The sequence below is a fragment of the Mesoplodon mirus genome (assembly GCF_964341445.2).
Source record: "Mesoplodon mirus genome assembly, chromosome: 11".
NCBI classification, from domain to species: domain Eukaryota; kingdom Metazoa; phylum Chordata; class Mammalia; order Artiodactyla; family Ziphiidae; genus Mesoplodon; species Mesoplodon mirus.
The window spans coordinates 94,621,735-94,640,278 of NC_138987.1; the positions used below are offsets into that span (position 1 = coordinate 94,621,735).

At 39.6% G+C, this 18,544-nt stretch overlaps 1 protein-coding gene across 1 annotated transcript in view; it reads left to right on the top strand.

The window, feature by feature from the left end:
* The first annotated feature begins 290 nt into the window (after positions 1-290).
* The window catches only part of STYK1 (serine/threonine/tyrosine kinase 1), a 57,707-nt gene continuing 39,453 nt past the window's right edge, over positions 291-18,544 (top strand). Inside the window, exon 1 of the mRNA XM_082636531.1 lies at positions 291-571. The gene's annotated coding sequence lies outside the window, so the exon portion shown is untranslated. The remainder of the gene's footprint in view (positions 572-18,544) is intronic.

Sequence of the window (18,544 nt, forward strand, 5' to 3'; positions counted from 1 at the left end):
ATTACCTACTCCTGGGATTTTTATTTTCACTTGTCCCATATCTATTGCCTCATGTCATAGCAGTGGTCAATATAATCTGGTGCACCCAGTAAAGACTTGGGGTTGCGATTGTCCCTGGAGCTAACGCCAAATCCTGACCATTCTGAGAACCAATGAAGGCAGCTGTTATTAGGTCTCACAGGAGGTGGCGCTGTTGCGCTTTATCATGACTATAATTTCACCTGGACAGGCGTCTCCTTTATACCGGTCTAGCAATCGCTAGTGAAGGAAATGAATAAGTTGATCAGCAACAAGTCCAGCTTTTACAGTTTCGGCAGAGGTTTCCTGCTGGTTCATGTGTGGTGAGTCCCGGAAACCTCAGTGCCCGCAGAGTTTCCTTTGTGGGGAACCCGCCCAAACTCCATCCTTTGCTGGCAGCCACGCCCCACAGTGGGAAGGAGGGACTGAAAAGCATTTCCTTGAGGACGGCACAGCTTGCCCTACCCAAAACAGTCTTTTTTTTTTTTTTTTTTTTTTTTCCCTGGCTGGGCCCGTTTCATCTGAAATACAGAGTGACCGGAGGAAGGACACGGTAGTAAAAAGGGTTTGGGGGTAATAAGGGTGGGAGGGGGATGGCAGTGATGCAGCTATGGGTGGACTTTGATGTTTGGGAAGAAAAAAAGGGAGGCGGCCGAAAGTGGGATGGTTGCGAGTGGCCGTTTCTATTTTATGTGAACAGCGATCACCAGGTGAATGAATCTGTATTTCTTTGGAACAAGCATCTCGTGGGTTTTGGCTTCTGTCTTTTTTTAAGGAGAGGCTAAACTTGCCTCAGCAATTTTGGCAAGGACAGAGGCAGCCAGAAAGCGCAGTGATGAGGCGTCTCTGTGTACTACTGGAGAGGAAGCCATCAGGAGAGGGGAGATATATAGAAACAAGCATGTACAGGAATTACAGTACTTGTCACAGGACAATACAGTCGTTCAGACGTGCCGCCTTGGGCTCCCTGCTGTCAGCTTCAGTTCCTCATCTCTTATGCATAATTAAGAACGTAATTACCTCACGGGGTTGTTGTGGTATTTAAATGAGATGAGATAATATCTGTAATCACGCTTAAAAATCGTGCAGTCTGATAATGCTGTTCTTCGTTTACCGAATTTCAGTTTCCTTCTTAATTTGTCTTCTTTTTCTTTTTTATTGAAGTACAGTTGATTTACAATATTATTAGTTTCAGGTGTACAGCATAGTGATTCAGTATTTTTATAGATTTTACTCTGTTAAAAGTTATTACAAAATAATGGCTATTATTCCCTGTGCAGTGCAATATATCCTTGTTGCTTATGTATTTTATACAAAGTAGTTTGTATCTCTTAATCCCATACCCCTATCTTGCTCCTTCCCCCTTCCCTCTCCCCACTGGTAACTACCACTTTGTTTTCTATATCTGTGGGTCTGTTCTGTTTTGCTATATACATTCATTTGTTTTATTTTTTATATTCCACAAGTAAGTGTGAATACAGTATTTGTCTTTCTCTGTCTGACTTATTTTACTATGCATGCTGTTCTCTAGGTGCATCCATGTTGCTGCAAATGGCAGAATTTCATTCTTTTTTATGGCTGAGTAATATTCCGATATATATACATATATCATGTATATGTGTCTTTTTAATCTATTTGTCTGTTGATGGCCACTTGGGTTGCTTCCATATTTTGGCTATTATAAATAATGCTGTTTTGAACAGTGGTGTGCATGTATCTTTTCAAATAAGTGTTTTCATGTTTCCAGATATACACCCAGGAGTGGATTTTCTGGGTCATATGGTAATCCTATGTTTAATTTTTTGAGGAACATCCATACTGTTTTCCATAGCAACTGCACCAATTTACATTTTCACCATTAGTGTATGAGAGTTCCCTTATCTCTACATCCCTTCCAACATTTGTTATTTAAAGCTATTCTCACAGGTGTGAGATGATATCTCATTGTGGTTTTGATTTGCATTTCCTTGCTGATTAGTGATGTTGAGCATCTTTTCATTTGCCTGTTAGCCATCTGTATGTCTTCTTTGGAAAAATGTCTATTCAGGTCTTCTGACCATTTTTTTGATTGGGTTTTTTGTTTTTTTTTAATATTGAATTGGATGAGCTGTTTGTGTATTTCGTATATTAAGCCCTTGTTGGTTGCGTCATTTGCAAGCACTTTCTCCCATTCCATAGGTTGTCTTTTTGTTTTGTTGGTGGTTTCCTTTGCTGTGCAAAAGCATTTAAGTTTAATTAGGTCCCATTTGGTTACTTTTGCTTTTATTTCTTTTGCCTTAGGAGACTGATCCAAGAAAATATTGTTATGATTTATGTCAAAGAGTGTTCTGCCTATGTTCTTTTTTAGGAATTTTATGGTTTTAGGTCTTACATTTAGGTCCTTTAACCATTTTGAGTTTATTCTTGTATATAGTGTAGAGAAATGTTCTAATCTCATTGTTTTATGTAGCTGTCCAGTTTTCCCAGCACCACTTGTTGAAGAGACTGTCTTTTCTCTGTTGCATATTCTCGCTTCCTTTGTTGTAGATTAATTGCCCATAAGTGCGTGGGTTTATTTCTGCTTTCTATTCTGTTCTATTGATCTATGTGTATGTTTTTGTGCCAGTACTGTGCTATTTTGATTACTGTAGCTTTGTAGTCTAGTCTGAAGTCAGGGAGAGTGATTCCTCTAGCTGTGCTCTTCTTTCTCAAGATTGTTTTGGTTATTTGGAGTCTTTTGTGTTTCCATACAACTTTCTTAAGTATTTGTTCTAGTTCTGTGAAAAATACCATTGATATTTTAATAGAGATTGCATTGAATCTGTAGGTTGCCTTGGGTAGCATGGTAATTTTAACAATATTAATTCTTCCAATCCAGGAACAGGATATATCTTTCCATCTGTTTGTGTCATCTTCAATTTCTTTCATCAGTGTCTTATAGTTTTCAGAGTACAGTTCTTCTGCCTCCTTAGGTAGGTTTAATCCTAGGTATTTTATTGTTTTTGAAGTGTTTATAAATGAGTTTTGATCCCCTTCCCTCTGTCTTCTCCTTCGATAACCCCTTTAATGCAAATATTGGTGCACTTAATGTTATCCCAGAGATCTCTTAGATTGATTTCATTTATTAAAATTTGTTTTTCTTTTTGCTGTTATGGTTGGGTGATTTCCATTATTCTATCTTCCAGATCACGTATGTGTTCTTCTGTATCACTTAGTCTGCTATTCATTCTTTCTAGTGTGTTTTTTATTTGTTATTGAGTTCGTCATTTTTTTTTTTTTTTTTTTTTTTTTTCTTTTTGCGGTATGCGGGCCTCTCACTGTTGTGGCCTCTCCCGTTGCGGAGCACAGGCTCCGGACGCGCAGGCCCAGCGGCCATGGCTCACGGGCCCAGCCGCTCCGCGGCATATGGGATCCTCCCAGACCGGGGCACGAACCCGTATCCCCTGCATCGGCAGGCGGACTCTCAACCACTGCGCCACCAGGGAGGCCCCTGAGTTCGTCATTTTTGATTGAGTTTTAAAAAATATATTCTAGCTCTTTGTTAAAATTCCCACGGTGTTCATCTATTCTTTTCCTTAATTTAGTTAACATCCTTATTACTAATGCTTTGAATTCTTTACCTGGTAATTGTTTATTTCTGTTTGTTATTTATTTTTTCAGGGTTTTTTTTTTTTTGGCTTAGCTTTCTCTGACTGTATTGACTTTGTGAACAGTTACCTCTTGCAGTCTTGAAGGGGTGTTCTTGTGTAGGAGCATCCCTATACAGACTATGTGTGCCCAGTGCCTTTGGTGGGAGAGCTGGATTTACTGTGTATGCAATCATGTCTTTCCTCAGGGTGTGCTGGCAGCTATCATCTTTGTAGGAGGTGGGGATGGACATGGAGGGGCTGGAGCTGGAGCTGGTGTGAGGAAGGACTTCCCCTCTTCTCAGTGGCCATCACTACCCTATTGGGGGTGGGGTATGACCCCAAGTTGCTGGAGCAGAAGCCCTGAGTGTTGGGCCAAGCTGGCTCTGTTTCCTTTAAGTGTGTGTTTTCCCCTCCCTCTGTTCTGGGACCCTTGTCTGAATTGTCTCTGATGTGCTGCATGTGCAGATGCCTGCAATTGTTTCCCTTGCTCTGCTCAGAAGTAGCCTTGGGTCCAAGTCCCTTTTGCCCCTCACAGCTGATCACTGCCCCACCCAGGTCACCTCTGCATTGCACAGCTGAGCTTTCTTCCTGGCCGTGCCCACCCCAGATCCAGTGTCACACTAAGACCCAGAGTAAGTGGGGTTGGAAAGTTCCCTCTGCTTGGGCTGGGGCACATGCCGAGGCTGTCTCGGGAAACCTGGCAGCCACTGGAGTAGTCCTCACTCCATTCTCTCCACTTTGCCTCAGGGGCAAGCCAGCACATGTGCGCTCCTCATGAGTGAGTCCAGGCTCCCCACAGCTCTCCTGTTAGCCCCAGTGGTCTTCCCACAAGGCAAGGGAGCTCATCTCCCCTGTGTAGGACCCCAGAACTGGGTTGCCCAATATGTGGCTTGAACTGCTCAGTCCCCAACATGGGTCTTCACCTGTGTAATCTTCCTTTTCCCCTGAGTCCCCTTCCAGGGGCACAGGTCCTAACCTGATCACTTCTCTTCCCTTCTTATCCAGTTATGTGTGGATCTTTCTTATAGCCTTGGTTGTACAGGAGTCTTTCTGCCAGTCTCTAGTTAGTTTTCAGTGAGAATTGTTCCATATGTAAGTGTATTTTTGATGTGTTTGTCAGGGGGAGGTGAGCTCCACCTCCTCCTATGACACCATCTTGATTGATCCCATCTCTGTCTTCTTTTTTCTTAATTTGTTTTTCCTTTCTATCAATCCCTCAACCTCATTCCCATGTTGTCTCCTATCTTTCCCTGTTATTTCTGTGATTGTGGACTCCTTCTGATATGAATCCTCTCCCCATTTGAGTTGCTCTACGTTTCAGACCAAGCTTTCTTCCCACTACTTACTTGCAGCCATCGGTAGTTATGGTGATAAAGGCATTAAGCTACTGTAATGTGTAACACACCCACACTGAAAAGCACCCGGAAAAAGCCCTGTTACCAAGTGCTAGGGGTACAGCCAGGAAGAAAATAGCCAAAGTCCCCAAATTCTTGTTCTCGTGAAGGCTTTCATGCTTTCTCTTCTAACTCCCCACCAGGCTACTGCTCTGTGTCTGCTTCTCAGCTGTGCTAATAAAAGGATGTAAAGAAACTGAGTATGCCCTCAAGGAAATTACTGTCTGGTTAGAAAGAAACAGATAATCATAGGCAAACTGATTAAGTACTGAATAAGTAGGTTGGGTATTCAATGCTCTATATTAGCATATCATTTCTTGGATACAGTTTCTAACTGGGGAAAGTACAAGTAGAAGGGAATAAATGTACAGAAAGAAAAAGGAGATATTATATAGATAGTGTAAAGTGCAAAGAGTCCTGTCCTGAGTCCAAGGATCTGAAATCTGTTTTAAGCTCTGGTACTCTTTTTGTGAGCAAAGAACAAGGTACTTACCTCAGTGTACTTAGTTGTTTTATTATTATTATTATTTTTCTATTTTAGAAAATAAAGGGTTGAGGTAGACTGGCAAATCTTGGGAATTCTTCCAGATTAAAAAACTGAGTCTTTTATTGTGGAATTTCTCATAATTTTTCTGAGTTTCCTAACCAGAATGATCATGAGGAGGTAGGTTAGAATTTAGCTGAGGAGACAGTCAACTCTGGATAAGGAAAGGAAAATGGGGATGAAGTGAGAGGGTTCCTATCCATGCCTTGGCTTCAACCTCATTTCCTAAAGTTAGTCTTACCCCCCTCAGCTCAGGTGGCCTTCTCCACAACTTTCCCCTGCCTACAACGCTAGCTGAATTGGGCGGTGTAGACTCCAGCTATATAACACCACGAGGCCCCTTCCTAAGCGAGAGATTTCAGGGAACAGCAGTACTTCCTGATGCTCATGCTTTCTTTAACCCTCATCAGTCTAGGTTCTATCTCAGCTTTTAAGCATTGTCTGCCCCTGCACTTAATCTGCTTTCTTACTTATAATAATAATCGTTCTTGGCCTTGATGTAGTCAATTGCCAGTACAGCCGATTCTTTTTCTTTTTAATTAAAGTGTAATTGGTCTACAACACTGTGTTAGTTCCAGGTGGACAAAATAGTAATTCAATATTTCTTTACATTACAAAATGATCAACACAATAAGTCTAGTTACCATCTGTTGCCATACAAAGTTATTACAATGTTATTGACTACCTTCCTCATGTTGTATATTTCATCCAAGTGACTCATTTACTTTGTAACTAGAAGTTTGTACCTCTTAATCTCCCTCACCTACTTCTACTGGTTGTCCCTCCCTCCTCCCCTATGGCTGCCACCTGTTTGTTGTCTGTATCTATGAGTCTATTTCTCTTTTGCTATGTTTGTTCATTTGCTTTGTTTTTTTAGATCCCACATATAAGTGATATCATATGATATTTGTCTTTCTCTGTCTGACTTATTTCACTCAGTATTCATATCACCTCTTTTTACATGCATTACCCTTTGTCTCCCTAAAGATTATTAGTAGTGATATATGAGAGGAGAAAAAATATGACCAATGAATGATAGGGCAATGAGCATATATCTTTTTGAATTAGTATTTTTTTCTTCAGAAAAATACCCTGAAGAGGAATTCCTGGCTCATATGGTAGTTCTGTTTTAATTTTTTGAGGAACCTCCATACTTTTCTCCATAGCAGCTGTACCAATTCACGTTCTCATCAACGGTATATTAGGGTTCCCTTTTCTCCACATCTGTGCCAACACTTGTTTATTTGTTGTTATTTTGAGAATAGCCATTCTGATAGGTGTGAGTTGATATCTCACTGTGGTTTTGATTTACATTTCCATGATGATTAGTGAAGAGCATCTTTTCATGTGTGTGTTGGCCACCTGTATGTCTTCTTTGGAAAAATTCTATTCAGGTTCTCTGCCCATTTATTAATTTTTTTTGATGAGTGTGTGTTTTTTGTATATTTTGGATATTAAGCCCTTATCAGATATATCATTTGCAAATATCTTCTTCAATTTAGTAGGTGACCTTTTCATTTTGTTAAGAGTTTCCTTCACTGTGCAAAAAATGTTTTAGTTTGATGTAGCCCCATTTGTTTTGTTTTCTTTTGCTTTTGTTTCCCTTGCCTGAGGAGACATATTCAAAAAATATTTCTATGTCAAAATGTATATATTACCTATGTTTTATTCTAGGAATTTATGGTTTCAGTTCTTACAGTTAAGTCTTTAATCCAGTTTGAATTTATTTTTGTATATGGTGTAAGAAAGGTGTATATGGTGTATTTTGTATATGGTGTATATGGTGTAAGAAAGGAGTCCAGTTTGATTCTTTTGCATAGTGCTGTCCAGTTTTCTCAACAACATTTATTGAAAAGGCAGTCTTTTCCCCATTGTATATTTTTTCCTCCTTTATCATGGATTAATTGACTGTATAAGCATGGGTTCATTTCTGGGCTCTCTATTCTGTTCCAGTGACCTATTGTGTTTGTGCCAGTACCATATGTTTTGATTACTGTAGCTTTAGAGTATAGATGGAAATCAGGGAGTGTGATACTTCCACCTTTGTTCTTTCTCAAGATAGTTTTGGCTATTTGAGGTCTTTTGTGCTTCCATACAAATTTAGAATTATTTGTTCTTGTTCTGTGAAAAATACTATTGGTATTTTGATAGGGATTATATTGAATCTGTAGATTGCCTTGGAGAGTATGTTCGTTTTAATAGTGTTAATTCTTCCAATCCATGAACATTGTATATATTTTCATCTGTTTGTTTCCTTTTCAGTTTCTTTCATCAGTGACTTATAGTTTTCTGAGTATAGGAGTGTACTCCAATATATGGAGGTTCCTCAAAAAATTAAAACAGAACTACCATATGAGCCAGGAATTCCTCTTCAGGGTATTTTTCTGAAGAAAAAAATACTAATTCAAAAAGATATATGCTCATTACCCTATCATTCATTGGTCATATTTTTTCTCCTCTCATATATCACTACTAATAATCTTTAGGGAGACAAAAGGTAATGCATGTAAAAAGAGGTGGTAGATTTATTCTGGCTAGATTTATTCTGAGGTGTTGTATTCTGTTGATGCAATTGTAAATAGGATTGTTTTCTTAATTTATTTTTCTGATAGTTCATTGTTAGTGTATAGAAACAGAACTTATTTCTATATTTTAATTTTGTATCCTAAACTTTATTTGTTAGTTCTGATAGTTTTTGTGGTGGTATCTTTAGGATTTTCTGTATAATATTACATCATCTGCAAACAGAGTTTTACTTCTTCCTTTTAAATTTGGATTCCTTTTTTTCTTTTTCTTTCTTGATTGCTGTGGCCAGGAATTCCAATACTATGTTGAATAAAAATGGTGAGGATGGGCATTCTTGTCCTTTTCCTGATCTTAGAGGAAATGCTTTCAGCTTTCCACTTTTGAGTAAGATGTTAGCTGTGGACTTACATATATGGCCTTTATTATGTTGAGGTATGTTCCCTCTATATATACTTTGCTGAGAGTTTTTTTCATAAGTGGATGTTGAGTTTTGTTGAAAGATTTTTCTGCATCTATTGAGATGATCATATAATTTTAATCCTTCAATTTGTTAATGTGGTGTATCACATTGATTGATTTGAGGATATTGAACCATCCTTGTATCCTTGGGATAAATCCCACTTGTTCATGGTATATGATCCTTTTAACGTATTGTTGAATTTGGTTTGCTAATATTTTGTTGAGGATTTTTGCATCTGTGTTCATTAGTGATACTGGCCTCTGGTTTTCTTTTTTTGTGGTGTCTTTGCTTGGTTTTGATATTAGGGTAATGCCTGCTTTGTAGAGTGGGTTTGGAAACATTCCTTTATCTTCAATTTTTTGGAATAGTTTGGTAAGGACAGCGTTAATTCTTCATTAAATGTTTGGTAGAATTCACCTGTAAATCTGTCTGGTCCTAGACTTTCATTTTTGGCGAGTTTTTTTGATTACTGATTCAATTTCATTACCAGTAATTGGTCTGCTCATATTTTCTAATTCTTCCTGATTCATTCTTGGAACTCTATATGTTTTTAGAAATTTATTCATTTCTTCTAGATTTTACATTTCATTGGTGTATAATCATTCTTAGTAGTCTCTTATGACACTTTGTATCTCTGTGCTTTTGGTTGTAACTTCTCCTCTTTCATTTTTTATTTTATTCATTTTGGCCCTCTCTTTTTTTCTTGATGAGTCTGGGTGAAGGTTTATGAATTTTGTCTATTTTTTTCAAAGAACCAGCTCTTAGTTTCATTGCTCTTTTCTCTTTTTGTCTTTCTTTTCTTTCTTTCTTTTTTTTTTTTTTTTTTTTTGCCATGCCATGCAGCATGTGGGATCTTAGTTCTCTGACCAGAGATCAAACCCACACCCTCTGCAGTGGAAGAGTGGAGTCTTAACCACCAGACCACAGGGAAGTCCCACTTTATCTCTTTTCTGATCTTTATAATTTTTTCCTTCTACTAACTTTGGATTTTTGTTTGTTCTTTCTTTTCTAGTTCCATTAGTTGCAAGGTTAGGATGTTTATTTGAGATTTTTCTTGTTTCCTGAGGTAGGCTTATATTGCTATAAACTTCCCTCATAGAACTATTTTTTCTGTTTCCCATTGATTTTGGACATTGTGTTTCTGTTTTAATTTATTCTCAGGTATTTTTTGATTTCCTCTTTGATTTCCTCAGTGACCCATTTGTTGTTTAATAGCATGTTTTGTAGCCCCCATGTGTTGTGGTTTGTGCAGTTTTTTTTTCTTGTAGTTGACTCTAGTCCCATACTGTTGTAGTTGGAAAAGATGCTTGATATGATTCAATCTTCAAAAATTTATTGAGACTTGTTTTTTATCCTGCCATGTGATCTACCCTGGAGAATGTTCCACATGCACTTGCAAAGAATGTATATTCTGCTGCTTTTGAATGGAATGTTCTGTATATATAAAGTCTATCTGATCCAATCTATCATTTAAGCCAGTGTTTCCTTATTGATTTTCTGTCTGGATGATCTATCCATTGACATAAGCAAGGTGTTAAATTTCCCCTACTATTATTGTGTTATTGTCAACTTCTCCCTTTATGTTTGTTAATATTTGCTTTGTGCATTTAGGTGCTCCTATGTTAGGTGCATCTATATATACAACTGTTGTATATTCTTGTTGGATTGATCTTTTGATCAATCTTTGTCTCTTGTTACAGTCTTTTGTTTTAAAGTCTATTTTGTCTGATATAAGTATTGCTACCCCAGCTTTCTTTTGGTTTTAATTTTCATGGAATTCCTTTTTCCATCCCCTTGCTTTCAGTCTGTATGTGCCTCTAGATCTGAAGTGAGTCTCTTGTAGACAGCATATATATTGGTCTTGTTTTTTTTTAATCCATTCAGCCACTAGTTGTCTTTTGATTGGAGCATTTAGTCCATTTACATTTAAAGTAATTATCGATAGGTATGTACTTTTTGCCATTTTGTTAATTGTTTTTGGATTGTTTTTGTCCTTTTTTGTTCCTTTCTTCTTCATTTACTCTCTTCCCTTGCGATTTGATGACTATCTTTAGTGCTGTATTTGGATTTCTTTCTTTTGTGTATGTGTGTGTATCTATTTTAGATTTTTGATTTGTGGTTACCATGAAGTTTAAATACAGCAACCTAAATATGTACATGATTATTTAAGTTGATGATCTCAAGTTCAAATGTATTCTAACAACCCTGCATTTAACACCCTCCCCCCCACACACACTGCATGTTATTTACACCATATTTTACATCTTTTTGTTTTGTATATTCCTTAACTACCTTTGTGGATATAGATGCTTTTACTAATTTCATCTTTTAAGCTTTCTACTAGGTTTGTAAGTGGTTGATCTACTATCTTTACTGTATATTTGCCTTTACCAATGAGAATTTTCCTTTCATAATTTTTATATTTCTAGTTGTGTTTTTTTCTTTTCTGCTTAGAGAAGTCCCTTTAACATTTCTTGAAAAGCTGGTTTAGTGGTGCTGAACTCTTTTAGATTTTGTTTGTCTGTAAACCTCTTTATCTCCTTTTCAGATCTGAACGATAATCTTGTCAGGAAGAGTATTCTTGGTTGTAGGTTATTTTCTTTCATCACTTTAGATATATGTTGCCACTCCCATCTGGCCTGCAAAGTTTCTGCTGAAAAGTTAGCTGATAGTCTCATTGGAGTTCCCTTGTACATAGTAGTTGCTTTTCCTTTGCTGCTTTTAAGATTATCTCTTTAAGTATTGCCATTTTCATTACAGTGTATCATGGTGTGAAACTCTATGGGTTCATCTTGTTTAGGATGCTCTGTGATTCCTGGACCTGGATGTCTTTTTTTTTCCATATTACAGAAGTTTTCAGCTTTTTATCTTCAAATAACTTCTCTGCCCCTTACCTTCTTTTCTCTTTCTGGGACCCATAAAATGTGAATGTTAGTACACTTGAAGTTGTCCAGAAGGCCTCTTAAATTATCCTCATTTTGAAGAATTATTTTTTCCTTTTTCTGTTCGGTTTGGGTGATTTCCACTACTCTGTCTTCTAGTTTGCTGATCCATTCCCTGTATAATCTAATCTCCTGTTATTCTTTCTAGTGTATATTTTTTATTTTAGTTATTGTATTTTTCTGTTCTTTTTGGATCTTCTTTTAATTTTCTGTTTGTTAAACTTCTCACTGTTCATCCATTCTTCTCCTTAGTTCATTGAGCATCTTTATGATTATTACCCTAAACTCTTTTTTTTTTTTTTTTTTTTTTTTTTTTGCTGTACGCGGGCCTCTCACTGTTGTGGCCTCTCCCGTTGTGGAGCACAGGCTCTGGACGCACAGGCTCAGCAGCCATGGCTCATGGGCCCAGCCGCTCCACGGCATGTGGGATCTTCCTGGACCGGAGCACAAACCCTCATCCCCTGCATTGGCAGGCGGACTCTCAACCAATGCGCCACCAGGGAAGCCCGACCCTAAACTCTTTATTGGGTATATTGCTTATCTCCACTTAGCTTAATTCTTCTTCTGGGGTTTTACCTTGTTTCTTTATTTGGAGTGTATTCCTCTGTCACCTCATTTTGCCTAACTCTCTCTCTCTCTCTCTCTCTCTCTCTCTCTCTCTCTCTATATATATATATATATATATAGGTTGGTTATACATCCCGATCTTGGAGAAGTGGCTTATATAGGAGACATCCTATAGGGCCCATCATCACACTCTCCTCTGGCCACCAGAGCCATATGCTCTAAGGGTACCCCCTATGTGGGCTGCATGGATCCTTCTGTTGTGGTGAGCTGACTACTGTAGGTGTGCTGGTAGGCGGAGCTTGCCCCCAGCCAGTGGCTCTCAGGCCCTGCCTCATGTGAAGGATGCTGGCCCACTGGAGGGTGGAACTGGGTCCTTGGGTGACTGCTTGTGGGGTTTGAGCTGGGGGTGTTCCCAGGGCTGGTTCCCCCCATGTGGCTGGTTTCTCGGCCTGTGGGGTCCTAGGACTGGTGCCTAATGGCTGGTGGGCAGGTAAGCCCCTGGTGCTAATAGGCTAGAGGGACGATTCCAAAACGATGCTTGCCAGTGTTACCGAAAGCTCGGCCTCTCTGTACACGGGTGCCGAATCAAATCCTGGAGACAGAGTGTTGGGTGAAGTAGAAAAGGATAGCTTTATTATTCAATACTCTGCCAGGCAAAGGGAGACACACTGGGCTTCTGCCTCGAAAAACTGTGTGTCTGAACCCCAGAGGATTTGATGAAGGGTTTTACAGCAGTGGTTCAAAGGTGGGGTCTCTGACAAGATTAACGTGTGAGCAGGGCTTGCTCTCCCTTAATCTCATCTCAGGTGGTCATCTCTTAATCTTGATGAGCTTCTCTGGTCCTTTTAATCTTTCCTCAGGTGGTTTCTTGGCTGCTGCTCCCTAGATTAGCAACTGTTCAAATCCGCCCTTTGGAACTCAGGGAAGGTCATGGAGGCTGGAGTCTTGCTTATAAGAAGTGGTGGACAAAAGGAGGCCTCCGTGCCTGCCCCACTAGGTTTCACCAGCACCAGTGTTCTTGTAGTAGAATGAGTTACCAAAATGGCTTCTGTCAGCATCTATGTCCCCAGAGGGAACCCCAGTTGCTTCCTGCCTCTCTGGGAGGCTCTCCAAGATCAGCACACGAGCTTAACCCAGGCTCCTTTAAAATTACTACCTCTTCACTGGGGCTTGGAGCTTGTGAGATTTTGTGTGAGCCCTTTAAGAGTGAGTCTGTTTTTCCAAGGCAGCTCTCCCTATGCAACTCGCCCTATGCAAGCCCTACTGACCTGCAAAGCCAGGCATTCTAGGGGCTCAACTTCCTGGTGCAGGAACTCCAGGCTTGGGAGCCCAATGTGGGACTCAGAACCTCACCCGTTGGTGAGAACCTCTGAAGCTGTTATTAACCTCCAGTCTGTGGGTCACCCAGCTGCAGGTGTGGGGCTTGACTAGACCATTCTCCTCATTCTCCTCATTCTCCTCACCTCCTACTCATCTCATTGTGGTTCCTTCTTTGTATCTTTAATTGTGAAAACTCCTCTCTGCTAATCTTCAGGTCATTCTCATCTATAGTTGCTCTGTAAATAGTTGTAATTTTGGTGTGCTGGTGGGCAGAGGTGAACTCAGGGTCTTTTACTCCACCCTCTTGGCCACTCCACCTCAATAAAACCAATTCTTGACAATTGCATGATCAGAGCAACTTGAAGATAGTGGTTGAAGTTTTTGGACCTATACTTTTGTACTTTCATGGACTAAATTACTGGCAGGAATGATAAATGAAAGGGGAACCCACTTCAGTTTTTTTCTTGTACAGCTGTTAACATCTTATACCTTCAGTCATAGTAAACTGCCCCATCTTTGTATAGTTAACAGTGGTTCTTAAAGTTGTCAGGTGACAAAATACATAGAAATATGGTGCTGTTTCTAGAACATTGAGCTAAATTAAAATTATTATATATATATAATTCTAGGCTATGTTAGAATTCTACTAAGAATAAATTGTAGCAGATGCTAAAGTTTAAGAAAAAATGTGTTTCAAAGTGTACGTTGTAGCCATAGAAAAATCTCAATAATACATATATATTACTCATATGTTAAGCCAGTTAGTTTCCTGGAGAAGAGTTCAAAATTATTAGTTTTCATCTGATCATCGTTTTGAATGATTTAACCAAATGTACTGTTTTGTTGGATAAATGTGGGGTGTTGGGTTGAACAACTCTGGGCGACACCATTTATGTTACATTCATATTATGCTATCACCTGAATGAGGAAAAATATTTGCCAAAGATGGTAATTTGGAGCTTAGAGAAGATGATCTTAAGCGTTTTTTTTTTCTGACAATAATCAGTTTTCAAGACCAATTGTAGACCCAGCCACCCCTAGTTTGTGTCGTTAGGATCAACTTCTCCGAAGTCCCTTTTAAGTCAGATGGGGTTAGCTTAGCGCAGACAAGGAAATCTCCTGCTGACCCTTGCCAACATGCTGTACGATGCCCCTCCAGCTGAGACCCAAAGTCAGTGCTGCCTCTGGCTAGTTAGAGGCTACAGCAGCAGGAAAGGATTTGTTTATCTGAGTAGAAGTGACAAGCTTGGCTTGTGGTTCAAGGAAGGGGGAGGGGAGCTGAGGGAATGCTGAAAATCTGTCTTGACTGCCTTGTTTTCTACCGGACTTACAAGCAGGTTCCACAAATCCAACGAGTCTGGTCTAAAGCTGCCCTGCCTCCTACCTCCATGGTCTTTCCCGGTAGGTCCCAATGCCTCACCCCTTGAGTGTTCCTTGGGGCTGATATCTTAGTATGAATCAAAATGAGTTTTGGGGGAGGGATAAATAAGCAGAATATTCACAAGAATATTCTTAAAGCCCTGCAGTGCCAGCAAGGAAAATACAACTGGAATGTAAAGTCTCTAAAACCTTGGAAACGTATGGGGTAGATTTCCAGAGGTTAATCCAGATGCATATACAACCCAAAGGCCTGGCAGGCAGAAAAAACTATGAAACTATAGACACGTTATGAATTCTAAGAACTAGGGTCTTCCTTCTTATCCTCATCTGTACAAAACTTAACTTAAAGAAGAGATCAAATGTCCAGTCAGCCTTTTGAAGGGTGGAAAATTACAGTAAAAGAGCACCAGATGGACATTCAAGGCACACAAAGCTAGTCTTAGCTTAAGTTCTAATTAGCTGTTGGAAGACACCTAAATCCTGTGCCTCCGTTTCCTCATCAGCTTCTTATGGAGGTTAGGGCTTTTTTGGTTGCTTTCAAAGGGCTCTTCTGGTTGTACATGTTTAGAAAGCATTTGTGGAGCTCATGTTGCATCTCACAGTGTACCTGTAAAGCAGAATAAGAAATGGAAGGCAGGGTTGCTATTTTTATAGTTTCTTTAGCAGGGAAGCTGTGTCTGTAATGGCACAGGAGATACAGTGGTGGTTTATGGTGTGGGAGTAGAATGGCTTTTTGACACTGAAAGTTGAACCTGCTGCATTTGCGTCCCTTCTTGAAGCCCAAATAGCTCCCTTAACACCAAGTGACCTCGATTTCATGCCCTGTCTTTCTTGTCCTCACCCATGTTCCACTCTTAAGATGGTCTAATAATGGATTCATGATCAGAAGGTCCCACATCTGATTAGATCTCTGATTTATTTTCTGACCCTAGGCGAGTCACCTTTTCACTTAGATCTTAGTTTCCACATACAGTATGAAGTCCTTAAAACAGCCATGGGTTATTCTGAATGGCTTGCTATCATAAAAATGAAGATAACTTAAGGGACTTCCCTGGCAGTCCAGTGGTTAAAACTCCACACTTCCACTGCAGGGGGCATGGATTCAATCCCTGGTCAGGGAACTAAGATCCTACATGCTGCATGGCCAAAAATAAATAAATAAATAACTTTGAAGAACACTCCAAGTTTTTAGGATTGGAAAAAAAAGAAATGTAGATTAACCAAACGCTATTTTGTCATTATCTGTAAAGCACCTCCCCTTCATCACCACCACCTTTATCTTTCTAGGTCTGCTTTTCTTGGGCTGATATTAAAATTGATTATTTTTAATTCACTGAGTTAATGCACTGGGAACTAGAGGCAAACTGACTTACAGATAAAAGTATGAGCTTAGGTTATCTACAAACAGATGGGCAATGAAGACTTGATAGTATCAGCAAGGCCACAAATTGTGGGTTTATAGAGAGCTAGATAGTGTGTGAGATCAATCGCTCAGCAAAAGTTCACTGAACCTTGGGATAGAACTCTGTGCTAGATGGAAATCCCCATATCTTCGTACCTGAGTTTAACAGCTGTATTGGAGGCTGCACCTCTGTGGCTTTTATTTCAACCTTAATCAAACAAATTTTGGGTGCCCAGGGAACAGATTTCTTTGTAGGTTAGGTTTATAGGAACATTTATGTTGCTAACAATTTAGAGATGTGACTCTTCTGTTACATTCTCTAGTCCTGCCAATTCATGGCAACCTAAGAAACTGAGACCAACTCAGGAGGTCAAAGAAAAGAAACTGGTTTCTGACACTGAGAGCTACAGAATGTCGTCCCTATACTCTGTGGACTTACCCAGATATGAGAAAGATCAGCAGTGGGCTTCTATTATCTTATATAAGGCATGTCTGGTCAGCTTCTAGGAGACATGTACTGTGCAACCTGTTTTAGAACTGATTTTCTCAGACACAGAACATTCTGTGGTGTCACCAAACCATACACAAATTCTGATTTAACCTTTAGAGGCCATGGACCTGCAATGCTAACAATAAATGAGACTTGTATACTGAAAACTACAAAATATCATTGAAAGAAATGAAAGAACTGAATCAGTAGAAAGACATCCTGTAGGAAGTAGGAAGACTTAATATTGTTAAGACAGCAGTCCTCCCAAGTTGATGGACACGGTCAATGCAGTCTCTGCCGGAATTCCAGATTTTTTTTTCAGAAATGGTCAAGCTGATTCTAAAATTCATATAAGAGGGAACACAAGAGACTTAGAGTATCCAAAACAATCTTCAAAAAGAGAACAAAGTTGTAGGACTCAGACTTAATAATTTTAATTTTGTTTTTTGTTTTTTGGCCACGTTACACGGCTTGTGGGATCTTAGTTCCTCAACCAGGGATTGAATTGAACCCAGGTCCTCAGAAGTGAAAGCGCTGAGTTCTAACCACTGGACCACTGGGGAATTTCCCCAGACTTAATAATTTTAAAACGTATTACACAGCTGCGGTAATTAAGACATGCGTTATTGGCATAAGGAGAAATATGGACTTCAGACTCTGGGACCCCTGTTCTCAGGCCTCCAGCCTCAGATTGAATTATAGCCCCAGATTTCCTGGTGTTCCAGCTTGCAGATGGCAGACTGTGGGACTTCTTGGCCTCCATAGCCTTGTGAGCCAATTCCTATAATAAATCTCCTCTTATGTATGTCTTTCTCTACATATCCTGTTGGTTCTGTTTCTCAGAGAACCCTCACTAATACAATGGATGACACTTGAAAACTTGCTAAGTGAAAGAAGCCAGACACAGAAGGTCACAAATTGTATGATTCAATTTATATGAAATATCCCAAATAGGCGCACCTTTAAAGACAGAAATTAGATTAGTGATTGCCCAGGGACTTGGAGTGGGGAGGTGGGCATTGGGGAGTGACTGCTACCGGTACAGGGTTTTTTTTGTGTGCGGGGGATTAAAATAGTCTAGCAGTGTGGTTGCACAACCTTCTGAAAATGCTAGAAAGCACTGAATGGTATACTTTAAAAGGGTGAATTTTATGGTATGCAAATTATATCTCAATTAAAAAAAACCCAAAGCAATATTAAAGGTAATTTTTAAAAATATAAACTTATTTATTTATTTATTTATGGCTGCATTGGGTCTTCGTTGCTGCACGCAGGCTTTCTCTACTTGTGGCGAGCGGGGGCTACTCTTCGTTGCGGTGCACGGGCTTCTCATTGCGATGGCTTCTCTTGTTGCGAAGCATGGGCTCTAGGGGCACGAGCTTCAGTAGTTGTAGTATGCGGGCTCAGTAGTTGTGGCTCAAGGGCTCTACAGCACAGGCTCAGTAGTTGTGGTACAGGCTTATTTGCTCCGCGGCATGTGGGATCTTCCTGGACCAGGGCTTGAACCCATGTCCCCTGCATTGGCAGGCGGATTCTTAACCACTGCGCCACCAGGAAATCCTGGTAATTTTAATTAAAAAAAAAGTTTTTGAGAATCTGCTGTGGAAGCAGTATATAGTATAATGTAAAAACACAGATTCTAAAGCCACACAACCTGGGTTGAAGTTCCAAATCCCTGCTTACTAGCTGTGTGATCTAGAGCAAGTTACTTAACCTCTCTGTGACACAGTTTCTTTATCTATATGTAAAGTGCTTAGAACAGTACCAAATACATGGTGAGCACTGTATAAGTGTTTGCCATTTTAACTATATGCCATAAAATGTACTAAGCAGTAGCGGGAAGCAAAAACCAGTATTGAGGAAGCTGTGCTGAGCATAAATATCAGTTAAGGG